This window comes from Pararge aegeria, chromosome 2 (assembly GCF_905163445.1).
Source record: "Pararge aegeria chromosome 2, ilParAegt1.1, whole genome shotgun sequence".
NCBI lineage: Eukaryota > Metazoa > Arthropoda > Insecta > Lepidoptera > Nymphalidae > Pararge > Pararge aegeria.
In genome coordinates, this window is record NC_053181.1 from 2,959,526 (window position 1) to 2,983,997 (window position 24,472).

Consider the following 24,472-nt stretch of genomic DNA (forward strand, 5'->3'; position numbering starts at 1 on the left):
ACTCTGACATCTTTTGATCCAAAATTTATCTGTGCCTTTATACCCTAAAGGAAACATAATATTGTGCATTAGCCTCTCGTTTTTTTGTTTCATTGCTTCGTTCAGATACTAATATGATTTTTGATTTGCTATACTACAAAACAGGAGTAAGCCTACACTCAATGCGAGAGATGGTTTTATAGAAAAGATGCACCACGGTGCTCTAATGCGGGTTGGTGGGTTTTAACGATTATTATGACATATTAGTGATAATAACCGACGTCTTACGTTCTCCGAAGCTAGAAATGAATGACGCCAATTTGTCAGCTACTAAGAATTTCTTAATAAAAAGTATAAATCTATATGTGAAGAATATACTTAATAATGTAATAAATCGGTATAATGAGTCTGTCACCCACCACTTTTTTAAACCAGCCAGTGCTGATATCTCTAATCTTTTAAAAATACGATGAATATTTATCAAACACTCAATACCAAATGGCTTGTTCAACTTAAAAGCTAATAGGCATATAAATACAGCAATATTTATGCATTGTACTTTATAACCGTATGGTGACATTGGCAGCCAAATGAACTGCGGACAGCTGCCTGATATATTCCCATTACATTTTGAGATAACGGAGAAATAAATTATGGTATCGGGAAATATAACCAGGTAATGTATATTGTATGCAAAATTAGAGAACTCAATTTCGTGTTGTAACGGATATTTAAATATTTTTGATGTAATAAAGTAAACTATCAGAAACGTGAAATTCAGATATGTTATAAATCACCTCGTTTATCCAGACCAAAGTTTATATACACTAAAAATCAGCGAACGAATAAAACATAATAAATGCAGCAATAAAGGTGTATCGCGCTTGACAATTGTATCGTGACTCTGGCAGCCAAATGAACTGTGGACAGCTGTCTGATACGAGCCCATTACAGTTGGAGATAACAGAACAATAAATGACGGTATCGGGAAATATAATGTGGGAGTTGTTGTTTCATATGTAAGGAAAAAATTAATTTTCCAAAACAATTATTTTAGTATTTTTGATGCAAAGCAAATTATCAAAAACGAGAAATTCAGGTACGTATGAAAAACCTTAGGTTTCCATAAAGGATATACGATCAATAACAAATAATCTGGATATGTTTTAAAATACCTCGTATGTTCAGATCAAAGTTAATGGGCAGTTATAATAAATGAAGCAATAAACGTGCGTGGACAATCGTATCGTGACTCTGGCAGCCAAATAAACTGTGGACAGCTGCCCGATACATGCCTATTACAGTTGGAGATAACAGAACAATAAATTATGGTATTGGGAAATATAACGTCATGCATTTTTGATGCCATTTCATTGAGCCTAATCAGTTTATTATTTTGTAATGTAAAGCTTCTTACAGCAAAGTCGTTTTTAGATAAAAGACCAAAAATAACTACCCAGATAAGTTGTAAAACACCTCCATCTGCCGAACATAGAAACAGAAATAGTATTTATACGCTTGAATTTGTCTATAAAATGTAATTAAAAATAACTTATCTTGTATCAACATATTCTACCAGTTACCACTACACTTCTACCACTTAAAAATTCAGTCAATGAAAAATTGAATTTACTTAACACAATGTCACAGATTATTGACCGGTTAATCGTGGAAAATACAACGCTAGCTTTATTCTTTATAGTAGAAAAAGCTTAAAATCAAAAATGTTATTTTGCTACATTGCAGAGCAATAAATAATACGTCGACCGGTCATTGCATAATAAACGTACCTACTATTATCAAATTAATATATTTATACGTTTCATTTCAAGCTACGATGAGAAAGTGCGATGGAAAAATTTTCGTTGTCTAGCACTTGGCTAGTTTTTTTTACTGCGATTAAAAATAAGTTAAATACCTAAAAAGAGTTTTATTTCTAAAAGTTTACGTAAAAACGCTAGAACCAAGCATTCCTATAGAAGTCGATTAAACAGATATGCAAAAAATAAATACCAATCTAAAATCCATTCAACAAACAATAGATCCGATATCCGTGGGCGAAACGCTTTACAGAATTGATCGAATCGATAATAGAATTTGTAACTGATCTACGTTGGCTATTGTAATATAACTAACTACTAAAAGTTAAGCGAGTACTAGATAAAAGCAGGCGACCTTACGAAATAGTTTTTGATTTTATTATTTTTATACAGAACAAGTCGCGAAGTTGGACGTTGGTGGGGTCCCGAGGTGTTGTAATGGCGACGTCCGATAAACGCAGCGTTGGTAGACCCCAACATCAAACCAGTCGCAGAGAGCCGCTGGACCCAAGCGGTACAAGACCTTGGGTTGGGTTGGGTTGGTACTCCCTACAAAAGACCTAGCATTTTTCTATCTGTCATCTATTTAAATACAGATATATTTACATTTGGTTTAATTTTATGCAATTTAACCTTTCTGTTGTTTTGTTATTACAGGCACATGAGAATTAACACCTACGCCACAGCTTGTTGAAAATTGAAATATACTTATGCACCCTTCAACAGTCTTTCGTTATTCGGTTACACGTTGTATGAACCGCGGAAACCACGAAAGTTTGCATTCATTATTTCTTCAATTTCCCACTGTTGTTGACTTTTTATATTAAGTTAACTGAACATCACCTGAGGATGCTGGTGTCGGAGCAAAACGTGTGAAGTTTCGAAGATCCGTTTGGGCGGTGTATATTAACACCTACGAGCTACGCCACGGCTTGTTGATGGGCACATGGTGGCAAGTTACAGGACGTGTTCCTTGCATTTCCCGCGAAATGTTGCTCCGTTTATAGGCGATAGTTTTCTACTTACCATCAATCGGGTGGGCCATTTGCTTGGTCCGTCAATCTTTAGTAATATTATAAATGTTAACGATCTACTCGTAACCAAGCAACCAATCTACCTGATTTTTGGCATAGAGTTAGTTGAAAGCATTAGCATAAAGTAAAAGTCAAAGTCAAATATTTCTTTATTCAAATAGGCACATACATGGCACTTTTGATAACTGAAGCGTCGAGGGTTCCAAACGCGCCCTGGTCTAAGAAGAAGCCCTCAACAGACTTAGCCGGTTGTTTTTTTTTTGTTATCACTATCTCAAATTATCATTTTAAAAAATTCAAATTCAAATAAGGCTAGGCATAGGCTTTCTATCCCAGGAAAACAAACGGTTTCCACGGGATTAAGCGAACGAAGAGAGCTGGCAACAGCTATTTATTACTATAGAAAAAAACTCTGTGTTCCAGGACCATCGCAGTAAGTACCTACTTGCAAAAGAACACTGCAACGCTGATTTTCAGTAAATTTTGTGGGTAATGATCAACGATTAATATTCGGACCGATTTGCTTTTATTCGTGAACAACGTTTCGGTAACTGGTACATTAACAATGCCAAATCCGATCCCCGCTAGATGGAGCTGCCGTGCGTGCAACAAGACTTCGCACTCTACTGGGAGCGGCCAAATGGGAATATGGACCAAATGAAGAATAATCCGCTTCGCCCACTCTCGCTGAAGTGGGCTTACTTTGATAGCTGATCTATCATTTTACTATCACTGGGGCCTTTCTCTTATTGCCTAAAGCAGTATTACTGGATAGAAGTAGGTGTTACTTTGCGGAATTCCATGATATATTATGAAAATTAATCGAAGTTCGAGGATCGAATTCGGTCCCTCCGGAAGTGAGCCAAAACCCTCACCACTAGGATTTCACCCTTATATAAAACGTGTAAATGAAAACCGAAATATGCCTTCACAGGCTTTACAGCTAGATTGTTTACGATTATAGATATTAAGTATAACAATGCCAGTTTTTACTGAATAAAATAAGATACAGCCCTAACATAACAAGCAAAATTAAAATCAAGGGAGTCACTTTATTCGTTACGTCGCGTAGCGTAGGTACTATTTCTTCAATAGGGTTGACATAAATAAAAACTTTTTGAAGTAGTTTGTATGGAAAAAGTAATATGCTTCTTCTGTTTTAATATTTTTACAGGGTGGTGCCTTATGAAATATACTTATGGACCCTTCAATAGTATTTGGTAATTCGGTTACACGTTGTATAAACCGCGGAAACCACGAAAATGTCGTACACATTTTCGTGGTTTCGTGGCAACAGTCTTTCGTTATTCGGTTACACGTTGTATGAAACGCGGAAACCACGAAAGTTTGCACGGTGCAATTCATAATTTCTTCTATTTCACACTGTTGTTGGCTTTATATATTACGTTAACTGAACATCACCTGAGGATGCTGGTGTCGGAGCAAAACGTATGAAGTTTCGAATATCTGTTTGGCTGGTGTATAATGCAAAAAAATATAGATTGTACCCACAGCGCAAACAATAATTTTCCTGGTATTTGGATGATAGCAAAATAGGTATTATGCTCATTAAAAATAAAATATAATATAAACTAGCTGTTGCCCGCGACTTCGTCTGCGTTTGATTTTGTTTTTAAAGCATTCAGTTTCGCTAAGCCTTAAATTAGTATAGTAGTATTATATATATATAACATGTGACTGTCAATTAATTATAGAAAAATAATTTGCAATAAAATAAAATTGCGACTATAATTAAAAATCTAAACTATCTATAACTATATCTCTTAAGTTGGAAAAGACTGCTCACGGTGTGCCAATTTAATTTAAAATCGGTTAAGTAGTTTAGGAGTCCATCGCGGACAAACATCGTGACAAGAGATTTATATATATTAAGATATACTATTATGGTGATCGTTATACATATTTAGATTAATTGATTTTAAGTGTTTTTGCTACGCATACTTTAGTTTTCATACTTGTGTTATTATACAAAAATATTTTCAGTACTTTTTAGTATAAATAATAATTTATTACGTACTTTAGTACACTAAACAGTACTGAATAGGTACACACAAGTAACAAAAGATCAGCAGTTTATCAGTCCTAAGAAAAATCTACCTGTAGCACGATTTTGCACTTGAGATAGCCATTACTTAACTGACCGTCAAAATAATTAATTGATTGCCTAAACAAATGAGAATTGATCGGTTCCAACGAATCACCGATAGTAATCTCATCCGTCAATTTATTTTTATCTTTATTGGTGAAGTAGGTACACACTGTGTACTACACAGATAAGATATAATCAGGTTTCGAGGATAAAAATGTTTGCCAATCTATTACTAAAATGCAGATATTGCCCCACCGGAGATCGAACCCTGGACCTCATTTGTAAGATCACACCGCCACCACTGCGCCAGGGAGGTCGTCGTTTCGGTAAAAGTAAACAATACCTTCAGCCTCTTATTAAACACATTAATATCACATTTACGAAGTATGTCACTTTGCTTGTAAATAAACGAAAGCTGTATAGTGCGTGTACAAGGTTTCGCACTCTGACATTAATGATAAATGCGGTCCTGTGAAAGATCCGTATGAAGAATTATCCCTTTCAGTCAATGTTTGAGTTTCGTTGAGTGCCGCCATTTTATTATCACATCCATCATAGGCCGAGAATCAAGATATACCTACTAACATCTCCTGATAACAAAATGGCCGATAGTAAAATCCAGTTTTTGAAGTTATACTTGTTTAGATTAAAAAGTAGGTACATCCATATATTTAAATATAAATTCATTTTTTTTTCTAATAAATTATTAGACGAAACTTTTACTCTATATAGTTATTTATATAAAAGTATGTGGCCCAAAGTAGAATTAATATAGAAAGATATAAGAAAAAAGCTTTACATATAAATGAAATATCTAACTGTTTTGTAGGGACTTCAAAATCCACGGCTCTGGGCCGCTTGTTTACAGCGGCTTCTAGCGACTTACTTGATGTCGACTGACCACCTCGTTGGGGACGACCTGCGACTTTCCATCCATCATTCATCTTTGGATGTAAAAAGACAAGCAAGATAAAATAGAGCCTACATGTGTAAAACTATTTGGAGCTAGAACTAGTCGCGCCATATTCCTCTGCATCTGATTCCCACAAAAGATCAGAGGCCGTCTGTTGTCAAAGCGTTGCGGCATACCATAAAGAGTGCAAACGACTTTACCATTCCATAAAGATACATGAGTATGAGTCGTAAAGCACATTTACTAATGAAGTAAAGTAGTAAAGTAATGGATTCATGCTGCCAACCAACATTTGAAAATTTTACAGATGCCAGCTCGAGCGTTTATATTACGTACACCACCTTATCACTGGACTAGGTGAACAAAAGGACTTTAGTATGTACGACGTAATTTATTTACTGTTTTTTATTTTATTATTTTGTGCTAAATATATATAATAATAAATACTAGTATTTATAGCCGATATATTTGTATTAGTTTTTTTTTTTCATATCTCCTACGCGAAAACGACGGGGTGTTCCCTGCCCTTTGATTTCTGTTTTCTTATAACAATAAGTTTGAAGTGTCTTTCTGTGGCATCGTAACCGATTTTGATTTTGTTTTTTTTTTTTTTTGTTTAAAAGGGTAATTAGTCGAGCATGATCTTAACTATGTGTGTAAAAAAACCGGCACATGGCGGCGACCCCACAAAATGGCTGATAACCTATTTTTTAAAACCCTTCCCTTCCCTAAACTTCCCTAAACCGTCTGCTTAAAGTCTTGACTGCGGAACAAATCTTTGCGGTCTTGAAAGCAAAAAATATAAAATACACTACGACAATACCCACACCGCCATCTAGCCCCAAAGTAAGCGTAGCTTGTGTTATGGGTGCTACGATGACTGACGAATGTTTTTTTTTTTTGTATAACAAGCGTACCCAGCCCGCTTCGCCAGGCTAGATTTTACTTTATTTTATTTAAACAATAAACTAACATCATTAAATTTTTAATTTAAGTCTCATAATATATTAAATCATTTATTTCTCCGTATTCATTCTCTTCTATTCTCTTCTCGTGCGGGTGAACATCATTATCTACACCCATGTACACCCAACAATAGAATATCATCATAGTAAATAAAAGCTGTATTTGACAGTTTGACAGTTCAAAAATAGGAGTGCTCCGATCGTCACCAAACTTTACAGGATTGCTCGCCAGGTTAATCCGGAGATTCCCTGAAAGTTTTATTGAAATCGGTCCAGCCGTTTCGGAGCCTATACGGAACATACCCACACACTTTATCTTTTATATATATATATATAAAAGATAGATAGATAAACATAAATACTGATAAAATACATATAAACTCCCGGACACTGAAAAACATTTATGTTCATCACACAAACATTTTCCAATTGTGGGAATCAAACCCACGGCCTTTGACTCAGAAAGCAGGGTCGCTGCCAAAAAATAACTAATATGGGTTATCCTCCTCCAACTGCTTTTCTACAATGCGAGCGTTTGTTACACCAGTACCTACACCCAGATCTTTAGTGTACGTGTCGGATGATATCGTCATTCGATGTGTACTCAGTTATGTGCGTTTTGATACCGGCTCAAGTTTCAGCTGCAGAATTTCAGTGGAGCGATTTAATATAAAATTCCTTAGAGCTTCAAAGAAAGTACGATATGGAAGATTTTAAACTAAGATTTTCGTGTTTAAACAACATTTCTTAAATATAGTTCAATGGTCGTGGTAACGACGGGACTGCGTAGGTAAGAGATGCCAAGTTGGATGTCAAGGGCAGTATCAGACAATCCATAAAACTGGGTCTAAATATCCAAAAATATTATCGTGCTATGTACCCGTTGAACTATATTAAAGAAACGGACGATATATTTACCAATTACAAAATCGAAAAAGATTTTACCTTTTTTTTATTTACCCGTTTTACTTTGAGGCTTTTAATACATGCCAGCGTAACCTAACCCAAAAAAAATTTACAGTTACTCGTGTGCACATGTTGAATACCCTTCTGTCTCCGAGAAACATTTGATGGACTGGTATTTTCAATGTCAAATACCTCGTATAGATATGCCTACTTTTCAAACACTTGTAAATTTACGCGACACTGAATCTGCAATGTTAATTAAAAGTTAACAAAAACAATGTATATTACTATGCACCGTTTTAAAACATAAGTACGACCTTCAACCAGCCCATACCAGTCTGATTATATATTGAGTTCACGATTTGAACTACTCTGCTGTCCTGCAGATGAAAAAGGCGACTTTTTGACATTTAAGTAAAACTGATTTTTAGAGTTGTTGTATTACTACCTGTTTCATAAAATTCCGCCACTTTAAGTAACTTTAACTGTGATCAAATCAGGAATGAGGAGATCCGTAGAACGACCAGAGTTACCGACATAGCTCAGCGAGTCGCAAAACTGAAGTGGAAATGGGCGGGGCACATCGCTCGGAGAACCAATGGACGTTAGGGTTCCAAGGTGCCGGAATGGCGACCCCGCACAGGTAAACGCAGCTTTGGTCGACCCCCAACGACGTGGACCGACGACGTCAAGCGAGTTGCTGTTAGCCGCTGGAAACAAGCGGCCCGACACCGTGGATTTCGGAACTCCTTACAGATACCTATGTCCAGCAGTGGACTTCAATCGGTTGAAGTGATGATGATGAAGTAATTTTCTATTTCCGCATCAGTGCTGGAGTGCTATGTATGGAAGAATCACAACAAAAATGATAAGCAAAACCTATTCAAGTGTTAATTCTGACTTCGGCAGTGTATTATTCATGGAAGTCGCCGAGTATGTATTGTTCGACTCCCTAATCTTCGCCGACCTATTCGGTGCGGCTGTGGTGTACTCCACTGTCAGTTACAAATTGTTTCGGCAAGATTAATAGTGGGCCAGGTCACACGTGTTAAGTGATTGTAGCTCTTGCCGAACAAATATCCGAGAATGTGATTATCATTCCACGAAACTGTATTAAAGTTTGCAAACTTTGCTTACTTCTGTTGTGTTTAATTTGCGACCATCACCACGGATGAAATCTATACTGAGAGGAGCAAATTTAAAAAAGAAGGAAGAAAAAAGTTGTGCGCCTACGTCTTGAGTGCCAGTATCATTTAATTATTTTGTATATATTGTCATAATAATCATAATATATTGTCTTTAAAACGAAGTAAATATGAATTAGTGAACGTGAAAGCAGAGCTTGAAATTGTTTCGTAATAACTGGTTTTATTTAGGCTAAATAAGTCTTATTATTTCGATTTTGGAACGATATAGCAAACCACTCTTTAATTTGTTTCTTTCAGGGGTATACGGGTCAAACACATCGAAATGCAAGCCCAAGCGTACCAACCACCCTCCGCCGCGTTGCTTAGTGCCGAATCGAACACGAGCAGTCAATCAACCCAGTCAGCGCTCACAAAAGGAATTCACTAATTAATGAATTTCGTCCCCCGATACTGTTCCCAAATACTAACCGGTTAAAGCGAACTATTTACGAACTAAATTCGTATTATTTATTTTGTTTTAAAAATGTAACGTGTCCCTTATACGACGCCAAATTATTCCCACTACACCGCTTCACACTATGCCGCTCTGCGCTTTGACTTGATTGCCACCACGCTTCGTGTACTAAAAATTGATAAAACCTTTTAATGATAGGCTTATTTTTCGTGTCATACTTTGACTTTACCTATTATACGAATGGCTAACTAAAAGAATGGATGAATTATATACCAAAGGGGTAGTTCTTATAAGAATTAATAGTTTTGACAAAACATACCCTATAGATATTGTGCAATGGATTTAGTCAACCGTAACTCTTTAAGTTTTCGTGTTATTCAAGTAAATTTTCCAAGTCATAGCGCCGGAATTAGCCTCTCAGTTTGTATCTTATTAGACAAAAGAAATTCCAAAGGGAAGCGGAAAATCTCTGAGCTTCATTTGGTAAATAACCTTCATAAACACTGCGTTATCTTGATAAAATAGACCCTTTTGATGAGGCGTTGACTTTTACTTCTTTAAATTACTTTGTGTACAATGCACCTAATTAAGAATTTGAGATGTTTATCGCAAAAACAAATTAGATCTGTTGGACTCTTGGATGGTTGGTGATCCATCATGTACTGTTACTTATGTCATATAGGCGAAAGTGTGTTTTTGTATCGTCCTTCTTTCACGCAGCGACGGAGCAAGAATGTCAAATAATAATCAAAAAGTATGAAAGGAATCTAATCCGAAATCTTCACGTGTTAGATTGGATTTAGTAGTGCTATGCTTTCTTACTCTTCCCTTTTGGTAAGGGTAGCATTACTAAATTAATCTGCCATCTGAAGACTTTCAATTAGATTGATTATTAACACCGAGCGCTAATTTATGTACCACTAGCTGTCGTCCGCGACCTCGTCCTCGTATGAGTCAACCTTAAAATATTAAGGATTACTTAAACGATAAAAAAGCTTGGGTGTGCATTGCTCTAGCTTCATAGGTTAATATAAATTTACTGCGATGGTAATAACAAAAAAAAAATTACCCGGCTAAGTTTGTTGTGGGCTCTTCTTAGACCAGGGCGCGTATGGAACCCTCGTAGCTTTAGGTTTAAGTTGGCGAACGAAGTTATCACCATCCCCTTACAATTATGTAAACATATATGTATGAACGCTTCATAAGTGCCTGTGATAGGCCTACATGAATAAAGAAATTTTAAATTTCAATTTGAATTTTGAATTTAAAGATAACTGTCCCGGACTTTCATTTAGGACTTTTGAAGGGAAACAATTTCGGCATACGTTATTTTCGCGTAACTATAGCCGTTCACAGATCGCACGCATCGGAAGCTCTCAAAAGGAATATTTTTCCCGTTATTGCAACATTTTTCATTGATGCTCCACTCCTATTGGCCGCAGCGTGCTTTTAGCCTTTGGTTATCCTCGATAAATGGACTATCCAACACAAAAAGATTTATCTAATTCGAAACAGTAGTTCCTGAGAATGCTAAACAAACTTTTCTGCTTTACAAAATTAGTTTAGATTATAATTTGTATTTTGATTTATTTATGAAATTTTCACAGTTCAAAAGTATATATGAGTATATATGCAGATGTACTGCACAAAGTTTGATAAAAATCGGTTGTTTGTAAAAAAAACAGCTCGACCCATATCCAGGTATCTCAGGTAAAGTCGGAAGCAAATATCTTGTAACGGCTGAGAGTAAGCTGAAAATTGAATCTAAATACAGAGCTATTTAGATTCCATTTCCAGCACGAATTGGTTTTGCCGTTCATACGTGATATGCAATTAGAGTAAAATGGGTGTTCATGACAGTTTTGGGTTCGTGCTTACTACAATCTGCGGCTTAGAGCATTCTCTACGAGCGCTTCGTGGCAACTATAATTGTGAACATATGACTGGCGAAAATTCCTCGTGAGTTATTCGAGCTAGGGCTGTACCAGCGAATGGACTTGGAAAGTTTGAAATATGAGTTGGAGAAGTTTCTAATGAGTTATAGGTCCAAGGTTAATAGTTTCAAGTATAAGGAAATATATTATAAGAGAAAACAAAATTTGTGTCTGTTAAAAATGTCACGTTACCAAATATTGAGATTTTATTATTATATATATTACATTTAATGATTTCCAGATTCTTTTTACACTTTTGGATGGTGGTGAATTTGTCGATCGCAAGATTTTTTTAAAATTATTTTTATTCTATTTTAACATACGTTCGTGTGAGAGCGGTTAGACGGGCCTCTTACTTACTCACTACTGAATAGTCCAAGGAAGTATCTGCCCCAAATAGAACTTTCCTGATGCGACTTGCCAGACTTTTGCGGTCACGGAGCACACAGCTAGGACGAAGAAAAAGTAATTTACCGTCTCTAGGAAATACATGTATAATATCAATGAAACTTTCTATCGCTGAATGGACTGAATTTAAATATATTGAGAGACCCCAGCTTTATTTAAATTGCAATAATAAAGTATTCTGAGCTATATTTATATCTGTCGCAGGTGTGCGCAGTTCGATCGTATCCTAAGGCGCGGTTTTCCAACGCGATGTTAAATTTGAATAATCCATTACGTTGGCTCTCCACTGTACCCATTCCTTTCGCGTTAAATAACTTTTATTGTTCGTTCCTTCAATTTAAATTTTCTGCTGGTTTTGTTAGAAGGTCTTAGGGGTGCGGTACACATTTCGTTTTTGTTTCTAGATACTATCCCATCACTACCATACTCTGTATATTACTGCTTATTACTGCTTATTATTACTGCTACCGTAATCTGTGTATTACTGCTTATCTTACATTGTTAAATTTCATTGTAATTTTTCATATTGAATTATCCAAATAAATATAAATAAATACACTACGACAATACACATTCCGCCATCTAATCCCAAAGTAAGCGTAGCTTGTGTTATGGGTACTAAGATAACTGATAATTATTTATATGAATAATATACATAAATACTTATAATAATAATAATAATTATTATCTTTATTGAAAGGTATAAACCCAGTTATTGGAATATAAAAAGATAAATTAAATAACAAAATAATAATAATAAGTAACAGTATTGCAATATATAAAAATATTGCAAACTCACTTCCGTGTTTATATGTATATTATTAATATACATATAAACACCCAGACACTGAAAAACATTCATGTTCATCACGGAAGCATTTTCCAGTTGTATGGCGATGCAGGGAAATGAAGTATAAGGTCTAGATTATCGCGCCTGAATATAGTTTTATCATTTTATTATTGTAAATCATTTTGTTTCAGAATTATAATCTTCATTTCAGGGACGTCTAGTATTTATTTATATATTTATGTATATTCACCAATTTCTACGTCAACTGTAAGTCGATTATGATAATTATTTTAATGTTCGAAAGAGTATACTTTCATTATGTCACCGAAACACGATTTGAAAAGGAGATTTCCCTTCAATTTCCATGGGAAGATTGTATAACCATTGTACAGTTTTTGTTGAAATCCCTAAATAAAATCGATTAATCTTTCAGGTGATTAAGGATAAGGGTCGTTTTTGTCGCGCTTAAAGCAACAAAACACTACAAGCTATTCCGACGTTGTGCCATTTTTATTATACGAGTCATTAAAGTTGTAAGTTGTTGTTGTAAGTTGTCTGTTACTTTATTCTGTTCTGATAAACGAAAAACACCGACGTTTTTAGAGTGCGACGTACTAGGAGAACAGCTTTACGAAGAATTCAATCTATGAATCATTCATAATGTAACCCACTATTAAGACAGATGCCCCTATATACGTTCCAGTAAGTACAAAGCATTCGTCATTACATGCGTACGTGATCGAAATTTCGTAAAGCGTTTATTATTCATAACGAAGGACAATGTAAACATTTGTAGTAGGTATATGAGGGAATTATTCGTCAGGTTTTAATGACAGACATGATTTAAAACCTTTTTTTTACACACAAGTTAGCCCTCGATCGCAGACTCGCCAGTGATTATTCAGTCTAAGATGGATGCGGGCTGAAAGGGTATTTGCCAGTTATATTTAAAACATACCCCTAGTCGGTTTATACGCGACATCAAACCGGAATGCAAAATTCGCTTAGGAGCACGTCTTCGTCAGTAGGGAAAGTGGTAACTAGCCACGGCCGAAGCCTATCAAAGCAGACCAGAAAAAGTCAGTTCAATAGCTAAGGGAGTATTGGGTCATCCCACTCAGAATTCATGATCTTTTAATAAAATTGGTCTAAAAGACATGCCAGCAGAGTAATAAAAAAGTAAGAAAGAGGTTCCCATCCGTTTTTATTACTATTCTACTACAAGTATGGAAGCATCGTCATCATCGTCTGCAGCCTATTAAAGTCCCACTGCTGGGCACAGGCCACGTATTTCTTAGGAAAGACGGTTTTATAGCACAGACCCACCATGCTGCTCAAATGCGGGTTGGTGGGCTTTGACGACTATTACCACAATTGTGTGATAATTACCGGGAACGACGGATTTACGTGCTCTCCGATGCACGGGCACTGACTCCGCCGACTTACTAAGCCAAATTGTATACTTTTTGTTAAATTTTTATTTAAAATTTTTGTATATGTTTATGTGGTGTACAATAACACCAGTATTCATGTCCAATAAAAGTGTATTCATTCATTCATTCATTCATTCATAGCGAACCATCCCAAACCTGGTAATCGGAATCCAACCCTTAAGGAGAAAGTTAATGAGTTGCCCAGAATCTGAAATTGCCTGATTCTGAACACTGATCGGAGCCGTATGATTTTATTTATTTATTTATCTACTTGCATTCATGCCTTTACATAGTCATGGGGCCCTGTCAGGGCGTAGCAATAAGAAACAGTTTGACCCTTATAATGAAATAATTTAATAATAATTCATATACTACGACAACGCACACATCGCCACTGTGATGACTGATGAATATTTTGATGAATAATGAAACTCACTGAAAAAAATTCATGCTCAACACACACACATTTTCCAGTGGTAGGAATCGAACCCACGGCCTTGGACTCAGAAAGCAGGGTCGCTGCAAACCGCGCCAATCGGCCGTCCAATTATTACATATACACGATTACTATCTTAGTATTCTAATTAGTGTAAGTAGAAATATATATTTTTCAAAAATTTCAGAATAATTTATTTGCGAGTACTATACTAGGATTTTAGCGAACAACAATTTTAGCGTTTCATGACACCGGAACCCGAAAATCACTGACCCTAATATCTGAACCCCCTATGGTTTTAGAGTAGGATTACCATTTACCCCCCTGATCCGACAAACTATATCAAAGCACGTTCGTTAGCGCCGGCCAGAAAGGAAATAATCAAAAACCGACATAATCCTATTCGCGCCGTCACTGTCCGGTGCCCATCTGCCGACTAGACATTCAATAGCTGAAGTTTATAAAGGGAGGGTTTTAGGGCTTAAAATCACGATTATAGCATTGCACGTACCAACTGGCGGGGCTGTTTAACTTCACGCAACTCAAATTAGTAGCTGTTTCGTTACTAGTAAAAGATAAGCGCAGATCTGCAGAAGCGGTGATAGCGCAGTGGGAGGAGCTCGACTTCACTTTCGAGGGGCCGAGTTTGAATCCCAAGCATGCCAGTAATTAAAATATCACTAGCTTCAACGGCGAAGGAAAACATCGTGAGGAAACCGGCATGCCTGTGAGTTTATACTACATAATGCTCTCAAAGGGATGTGGTGGGAAAATGTAATAAAGAAAAAAAAAAGAACCAAACTAATGCAGCAATTTATTATTTTGAAAAGAAATATGATGCCTATGATGATATATGCATGCCTAGGAGTTCTCCATAATGATCTCAAAGGCGTGGAGTCCACTAATCTGCACTGGTCCAGCGTGGTGGACTAAACCCTGCTCATTGTGGGGGGAGACCAGTGCCCTGTAGTGGGCCGGTAATGGGTTAATATGAACTGCTGTCAGTGGCGTGCATTGAGGGTATGCACAGGGTATACAGATAATATAAAATGCAGAAAATCTCCAGTACAATTAATTCAAAAATTTAAAAAAATCAAATTTCATTTATATCAAGTAGGCCATATATAAGCACTTTTGAAACGTCAAGTCTGTCTGTGTGTAGTGACTCTACCACCGGTTCGGAAGGCAGATTCTCCCGAGAAGAAGCCGGAAAGAAACTCAGCAGTTTTCCAATATCAACAATTTACATTTTACATTTTAAAATTCATTTTTCTATCTTGTGAGAGATGAAAGCGGAGCCGCATGCTTCCAAGCAACCTTGTCATTAAGAAATTTATCAATTGTATAATAACCTCGCTGTAAAAAATAAATCTTTTTTTTTTTTTAAAAAAAAGGTCTAAAATTTCCTAAGAAATCATATAATAAAAGCGTATACTCTATTTATAACTCGCACCTACTGGAGATTTTCTTCATTTTATATCATCTGCATACCCTATATGCACGCCACTGACTGTTGTCATATCATTGGCCTGCAAAACAGTTTTCACAGAACAAAACCTCGTACATGAGTTACCGTTATAACGCCTCGTGAATTTTAACGTTGTTGCCGGGACAGGAAAGATACCGTCTTAGGGGTGAATCATATTATTCGGCGTAACTTTTACGGCGGGTTTATTTAGACGTTATTTATCGTCGTATTCCGCAGCCACCTGGCACCCATATTTCTTGCCAATTACTTTGAGCCTCATTCGTTCCGCTAAGAAAGCCTACGAATAACGAAGTAAATTTTAATAATGGCCATTATAATTCGCTTAAATACCTGCAGCTTGGAGTATAGTTTTACTCATTTGTAAAGTAAAGGTGACCTTAATTTTATAACCTTAGCGAAGTTTATTAAAAGTCCGTTAAATAAATTAATTTTAACTAACTTATGTTAAAATCATGTTACCAGTACGACGAAAAAACCCATCTAGAGGATGTAACATTACGTTACATCTAACAAACCAACATAATGTAACAACTATGACCTATATAGATAAGATGATAATAGATTGGTTTGACACTCTTAACCCATGTTGAGATGCATAGTGTTGAATCCCGCATCTAGCGGATGTAACATCACGTTACATCCAACCAACCATAATAATTTTACAACTATGACCTAACAAATACGAAGGATATAGATAGGTCTGACTCTCTTAACCCATGTTGATTTGCGTAGAGTTGAATCCCGTATCTGGAGGATGTAACATCACGTTATATCCAACCAGCAAACCAGCCAACATAATGTTACAACTATGACCTCTGAAATAAGAAGGATATAGATAGGTTTAATCCTGTTAACCCATGTTGATTCGCGTAGACTTGAATCCCCAGAGGATGTAATATAACGTTAGATCGTGCCATTTTCAAAACATAGCTATCAACTAAAAAACTAACTTCAACGTCGGTAGTAAAACTTCGACATTTTCAACAGTTCGACAGCTTCATGTGTGGTGGTATGATGTGGTGGTTTCACGTAGACGCGTAAATTATGTCCTAATATTCGAAGGCCAAAAAAAGTCTCCTGCAGATAGCAGGACACTTTTTTTGGCATTTACTATTCTTAACTTGAGTCTTTTTCAATCCGCAAACGTGTCTGTTTAGTGTAATCGACGGACTTCTGCAGTTTTGAACAGCGCTAAGTAAACTCTTCTTGCGTCTATTTTAAATATATAAAGTGGACTAAGTACATGGAATGCACGCAAATAGAATTAGTAAAAGGAGAACTTAGAACTCAGCGACGAGAACATTCGGCGTAACGTTGAGCAAATATTGTATAACACGAAATCGAAATAAAAAACATCTTCCGTTCAGAGAGAGTTCTGCGTTGATAATTTATTCGAACAGTTTCGTTTAGCAGCCATTGTCCGGAAAACATAAAAGCTTTTACGTCGCCCCGGTGCGCCCTCAACGCATATACACTTGGCATTTTTTTAGTCGCATTTCAAATGCTATTAACCGAATTTTTCGCTCCAGCGCCGGGCCATTAAAAAAATATTATTGCGGAGATAAAAACTGTTTGTAAAGAGGCAATAAACCCTCAATGGAGACTCGAGGTACGACCGCCCAAATTCGGTATTCATTCGGAACGTTAAGTGCCCAAGCACGTGAGTCTCAATTAATCTTCCAGATGTTTCACAAAACAATTCGTTACTGACAAAGGACCGGCCTCCGCGGCAAGCAAATTGAATGCTGAAGATTAGAGAGTCAACAGACAATACACTCAGAGTCATAATAAAACCTTTTTCTAGAAGTAGCAGAGCTTTTTGTGACAGATACGTCCGGGAAAGTATTATCGCTATGCTTATTTCAGCCGCCAAGCAGCATTGTTGCAATGCTGTGTTCCGGCTGGAGGGCGTGGTTGCCGGTGTTATTACAGACAAATGAGGCTTAACACCTACGACTCAAATTGATGGACACAGGTTGGCATGTTGCAGGACGTGCTCCTTGGAAGTTCCTTTGCAGGGCATGCATGGAAAACGTCCTGCAACATGCCGACATGTGTCCTACAACCTGCGACGTAGGTTTCAAGCTCATGTGCGTGTTATTACACCGGCACCCACGCCTTTCAGACCGGAATATAGCATAGAAACAATGTTAGCGGCAGAAATCAGCATGGTGGGTGTACGCCCCGGACGAGCTTTGTCATAAAAAGCTCTACTACTGAAGGTCATGTCTATTTTGTAATATTGGGTCATATACGTCACAAACGTTTTCTTTCAGCGACCGGACATTAAATTAGGTAGATTACGTTGATTGTGTTACTAATAACTAGTAAAAGTCCCAATATTTAGAGTTGGAAAATTCCATTTTAAAAGTTAGATAAATCTGAATTTTCATTAGTCTTAAATACTATAGGTACATTTATAAATAGATTGTGAAGTTAACAATAAATAATTCTCAAGGTGGATTGTATGCATTGTAATTAAATAACAAATTATTTGTGACATAACTGTAGCTTTAGTAAAGATTTGCTCGATAACTCTATATCGTCAATATAAAATGTTTAGTCCTCTAGAGTCGCATATCCCGTTCTTCTGATTTTTATCTTACAAATGTTCCGCCAAAAGCACTAGCTGGAGAATTTTAGGCAAATTTGAGCTCAAAATCCATGAATTTAAAATCCATTTCGATCTGAGGTTAAGTATTTTAATACTAGAAAACGACACCTCGATTCCGAGTGAGCAAATCTTATACCTACTAAGGGTACTGATTGCAAACTTGTATTCATGACCAAGAGGATACAATATTGTTTCCAACCGACTTTCCAAGGTCACATTATCAAGGAGACGTGACAGATGTAATTTTTTGGTGGTGTTTTGTTTTTCATAAGTTAAGATTTATGAGTTCATATGATTTTTACAAGATTTTCTCCGCCTAAGTTCCATTATATAAAGCCATTACAGACTAAGCGTAACTCCCAAAAACAATTTTTATTTTTTGCAGATAAATCAAACTTTATGATATGATGTGTAATTATTCTATTGACAGCATACTTAATTTGTCTTTTATCGATATGTTCTATTTGTATTTTATGAGGTTTTCATGAACATATTCAGACTATTTTTATAAACGGATCTCAATCTCAAATCTAAAATCGAAATATTCCAGGATAAATAGCAGTGCTAAAAAATTAAAGGGATCAAAGCGTCTGGGCAAATTTAAGCCTAATACTGCAGAATTGTATGACCGAATATTCGGCCCTTCCGCCTTACAGAGTTCTCGCTAATATAAAGTTTGGCAGAAGCGAATATATTATATAATTGTTACAACCCTGAAAATGCCACTTTCACAGTGGACATTTAAAATATTCGTATTCAAAATGAATCTAAAAGTAGCTTAAGTTCGAATAAGAAATAACTCACTTTAAGTTCTGTACTCATTTATGTCTGTCTGCTGCATGGGATTACATTTATATGTGGCGCATTTTTTATTAGGCTCATCCAGTTGAGACAATGGGAATAAAATTACAGCAATGCACGGATTTTTCTGCTGCTCCAGTCGTGTAAAAGAATGAGGATTAACATGATGATTGTACTAGTCTGTTCTACTATAATAACATTATGCTTTGAGTACTAGTAGAGCTATTTGTGACAAAGCTCGTTCGGGGAAGCACTACCGCGCCTACCACGCCTGGTTCTGAAGCCAAGCATTGTGGCAATGCTGTGATCTAATCTGAAGGGCTTGGTTGCCATTTACTGGCACTAATTACTGGCACATGAGGCTGAACACCTACGAGCTACGACTCAGTTTGATATACACAGAGCAGCAGTTTGCAGATGTGTTTCTGGCGTGGCCTGCGATGTGTTGCTCTGGTTATAGACGATGGCTTTCCGGTAATCAGGTAGCCCACCTGATCACTGAAATCAGCTTGGTCCGTAATATTATAAATGCAAGAGTGAGTTTTGCGGGGTTGCCACTCTAACCCTCTAAATGTGCCCCGCCCATCGCCACTTCAGCTTCGCGACTCGTTGAGCTATGCCGGTAACTGTAGTTCTTTTACGGATCTCATTTCTCATTTGATCACGTAGAGATACTCTAACATGGCTCTTTCCATCGCCCGCTGAGTGACTCTGAGCCTTCTTATGAGGCCTATAGTTAGCGACAAGGTGTTAGAGTGGCAACCCCGCACCGGTAAGTGCAGCGTTGGTCGACCCCCAGTCAGGTGGACAGACGACATCAAACGAGTCGCGGGGAGCCGCTGGATACAAGCGGCCCAGAATCGTGGGGTTTGGAACGCCCTACAAAAGACCTATGTCCAGCAGTGGACGTTAGTCGGTTGATTGTGTGTTTGTTTGATTGTCCTTAATTTACGTCCTATAATTTATTATTGGCATAGAGTTAGTTGAAATGACAGATCGTAGCATAAGCAAACTAACTTAAGATTCCAGAAAAATCATTTTTCTTTAAAAATTCTAAATATTTTTTTTAACGGTTTCCACGGGATTTGTAAATTCTGTTAGTAGCTACGTACGTAGACGTAGTAGCATAATGAAAGAAGAAAAAGTTCGTATTGAAGCTTGATCGTGTAGTTTGCAGTAGGCCTCACAGACTGGCAAGTTTCGATCTATAAGAACGCGGTTCTTAAAAGTTTACATTACGACCACAGTGAAGTGTTTTTAAAAAATACCTTAGGTTAAGATTCGTATCTGAGTGAAGCGGCGAAAGCCTAGTAGGTATGAACCACTTCACTTTCGGGTGGAGTCCGAATCCCAGCACGCGCCTCCGAGTTATGTGCATTTAAAGAAATTAAAATATCACTTGCTTGAACGGTGAAGGAAAACATCTTTAGAAAACCTGCATTTTTACCTGAGTTTTCCTTAACGTTTTCAAAGGCTACCAATCTGCACTGGGCCAGCGTGGTGGACTACGGCCTAAAACCCTTCTCATTGTGGGAGGAGACCCGTGCCCTGTAGTGGGCCTTTAATGGGTTGATACTGATAAAGAATGATGATGCTGATAAAGGTGAGTATTGGACAGCAAATTATTTGCAAAAAAACAACCATAAATCCTAATCGAACGTGAATTAAATATAAGAAAATTGGTCCAATTCTTGCCGACGTCAAACATTTCGTATCAAACTGACTATAATTTGTGGACCCCTAATGCTCTGTGTCATTAGGGTGCAATTAATCAACTAAGCGAAAAATGAGAGGTCAATAAAATCGCTTTCTATAGAAGATAAGATCCATGATTCATGGATTTGCGTAAATGTACATAAAGTGACTGTTTGTGTTTCCGAAATAACTGCCGCCTTTACTAAGCTCATATCTTGGAAGACAGCAAATATCAAATACGCTTTAAACTTGTCTATTTGAATCATTGATTTCAAAGTGTTACTTGGCGAGACTCTGAGGTTACTTTTTTTATCTATAAAAATCCACCAGCCAGAGGTGTTTCTGGAATCAGACTAAAATCTTTAGTTAGGTGTAAATTAAAATGGAATTAACTTTTACGTTGAAATTTGTATTAACTTTACATGACAACAACTCACTTCTATCGCGCACCAATTAAGACAGCTAATCTGAGCCAAGCTAAGCCAGCCGATCCGAGCAAATTCACCACTCCAGCTACTGATTGTCCTCAGTAGAAGGATTAAAGCAATAAAATGCCCTGCAACCTCATTTATAGTGGTAACCTTCCGAAACTCTGCCAATTTTGTGCTTATAAATATTTATTCAACATTAATATCAATGTGATTATCCAGTTTTGCTTAATTATTTCATGACCTGTTTCTTTTTAGTAGATATCCATATTCTTTTCACTGTTGTAAGGTAATGGATATAATGGTAAGAAGCTGTGATAGTCTAATGCATATGTAAAATCCTCAGCATGCACCTATAGCTTTTCGGAGTTATGTGCGTTTCATGCAATTAAATATCACTTTCTTCAACAGTGAACGAAAAGATATAGGAAACCTGCATGAGTTCACAAGGGTGTGTAATGTCCACCTATCTGGCTATGCTATATGGCTACGTATTTCCGTGGTGTTACCTGGTACAAGGTGCCAACTGAAAATCAGCGCTGTATGCTCCCACTGGCGCATGCAGCACAATGCTGAGCTGGAACCTTTTTTCTAGGTTGTGCCACACATAACATATGTGGTGTTGTGAATATTGTAATGTGTGGCGCAATGTAAAAAATAAATGTTTCTTTCTTTCTTTCTTTCTATCTGTACTTGGTCATTGGTGAACTACATCCTTCTCATTTTAAGAGGACAGATTATGATGATGAATGGTAATAATAAATAACATTTGTTAATTTCAATCTATGAGGGTTACAAATACTCTGAGGAGGCCACAAGTAAATCAGAGAGGAATCCTTGAATATCATTAAATAAATAAATAAATATACTGCAATAATACACACATCGCCATCTAGCCCCAAAGTAAGCGTAGCTTGTGTTATGGGTGAATATTGAAACTGGTGAATATTGAAACTGATGAATATTTTTTATAAATAAAATACATAAATACTTAGAATATACATATAAACACCCAGACACAAAAACATTCATGCTCATCATACAAACATTTTCCAGTAGTGGGAATCGAACCCACAGCCTTGGGCTCAGAAAGCAGGGTTGCTGCCAACTGCGCCAATCGGCTGTCAAATTATGATATGCATTGTTATGATGACATCTAAAACTTAGTACGTAGTTAGAGTAAAATATTACTAAGCACTTCTATTTCATCCTGTTCAAAGCAGTGCAAAAAGCATTAAAGTATATATATATATATATATATATATATACTATATGTGTATAATACTGCACAGATTTTTAAAATAATGTGGAAATTTTAGTCTCAAATAATGATATTTGTAGAGCCGGCCAAAAAAAGAGCTATGCAGCTTCTTTATCCATGTATGTTGACTAAATAGTCTGTCATACCTACAAAATAGTTTCTTTGCTCAATCTGAAAGAGAAGTCTGTGGAATACATTCCTCTCTTTTGACATATCACACACATAAAAAAACACAAATTTTATAAAAAATAGTTTGAACAATTGCTATAATTATTAGGCAAAGAGTATTAATTCTTACAGGAAGAAATTTTATAACCACAACAATGTTATGTGGACAAATAAACCTTGACACTTTAAAAGACAGTGACCACTTAGAGTATGTTATTTTTAAACAGTCAAGCATGATGCGGAATATAACTGAGAAAGTTCTTTACAAAAAATTTTTTTTTTTTTTAATATGGCGAATTATTACAAACGCAACCAAAGCACCATCATGAAAAACAAGGATTTGAGAACTGAGGGTTGTGAGGTTAAATACTTTTTGTGGAAGCATCTGGCAGGCAATAACTATGCTTGTCAGGTCATAAAGAGTGACATTTATTGGCGAATCAAGATATATGAGAGATATTTTCCAAAGAATGTAAAGGTATCAGCCTAATGTAAAGTTTGGTGTTACCATAATAAATGTAAATACTTATATGATGATAACCATTGCATCCTCTTTTGTTTCCTGTTCCAATTGGAATTTAAGTAGGGGCTTTATAAATTAGAAATATGTATAAGGTAGTCACTGAACCAGTCTTTCGTTATAGATCCTAGTAATTAATTATGTTAAGAAGAATAACATCAAGCGATGAGAATGGTCTGGGTAAGGAGGGGACTTTTAATTATTTTGTCATCCTTTCTAAAATATGCTACAAGAATACTAAAGTTCCAAAAAATAAAAAAGCCATTTTGGTTCACCACATTAGGACAATTTATAAAAAAATAAAGGTGGATCATTTTATTGTAATTAAAACTAATTTTGTTGTATGGGGAACAATGGTTTTTATAGCTACATAGTTTAGTTACTAACTAAAAAGTCTCTCTATGGTTTGATTTTGTGAAACACTTGTGTAATTTACTTTTATTACATGAATTAATTTGCGCATTTAACTTAAAATGTCATTATTTTGTAGAATAATATTTTAAACATAATGTTTTAGTAATAAAACAGCACCATTTTCTGAAATAAACCACAAGAAGAGCTTCTAATACTTAATAAATCATTTTAATTCGAATATAATCAATGGCAAGTAACTGGTCATTAATTCATGTAAAAGGTGCTTTTGAGCTTTAGAAAAAGTATCAAACAAATTCTTTTCTATTGCATTTTCATTTAAAACTGTGACCTATTTTTGAGCTTTTCTAAAGCTATTACTTCTGAGAATTCTCTAATTCTCTAAAAATATCTTTTCCCGCACACGTAGATCCGTAAAATAAATAATTTAAGTAATTAAAAGAACTTATTTTGATATATCGATCGAGTGTTGTGTCAGTCTGCAGAGGATATAAAATTAAGACTTACTTTGGGAACCACTGCTGACGGTTTTCCTCCAATAGATGTTCCTATTTTAAACACTTATTTTGACTCAACGTAATAAAAACACTTTCACACGAATATGTTCTAAATTTAAAAAGTTCTTGTTTTCGTCAAACACAAAACCGAAAAATATTCCCGAACAAAAAACAGCTACAGCAACGCCACCAATCGTAGAAGTTCGGAAGCAATTTTTGACATATGACTTTATAAAATCTACTTCTTAAAACTGGTTTCGCTGAGCTTTGGATTTTGGTCTTTTACACATCAATGTT

The 24,472-nt window shown here is 36.2% G+C and overlaps 1 protein-coding gene across 9 annotated transcripts in view; it reads right to left on the reverse strand.

The window, feature by feature from the left end:
• Positions 1-24,359, reverse strand: part of LOC120627767 — a 236,230-nt gene extending 211,871 nt beyond the window's left edge. For all 9 annotated transcript variants that reach the window (XM_039895841.1, XM_039895832.1, XM_039895867.1 and 6 more), the window contains exon 1: positions 24,186-24,359. The gene's annotated coding sequence lies outside the window, so the exon portion shown is untranslated. The remainder of the gene's footprint in view (positions 1-24,185) is intronic.
• Positions 24,360-24,472: the final 113 nt, after the last annotated feature.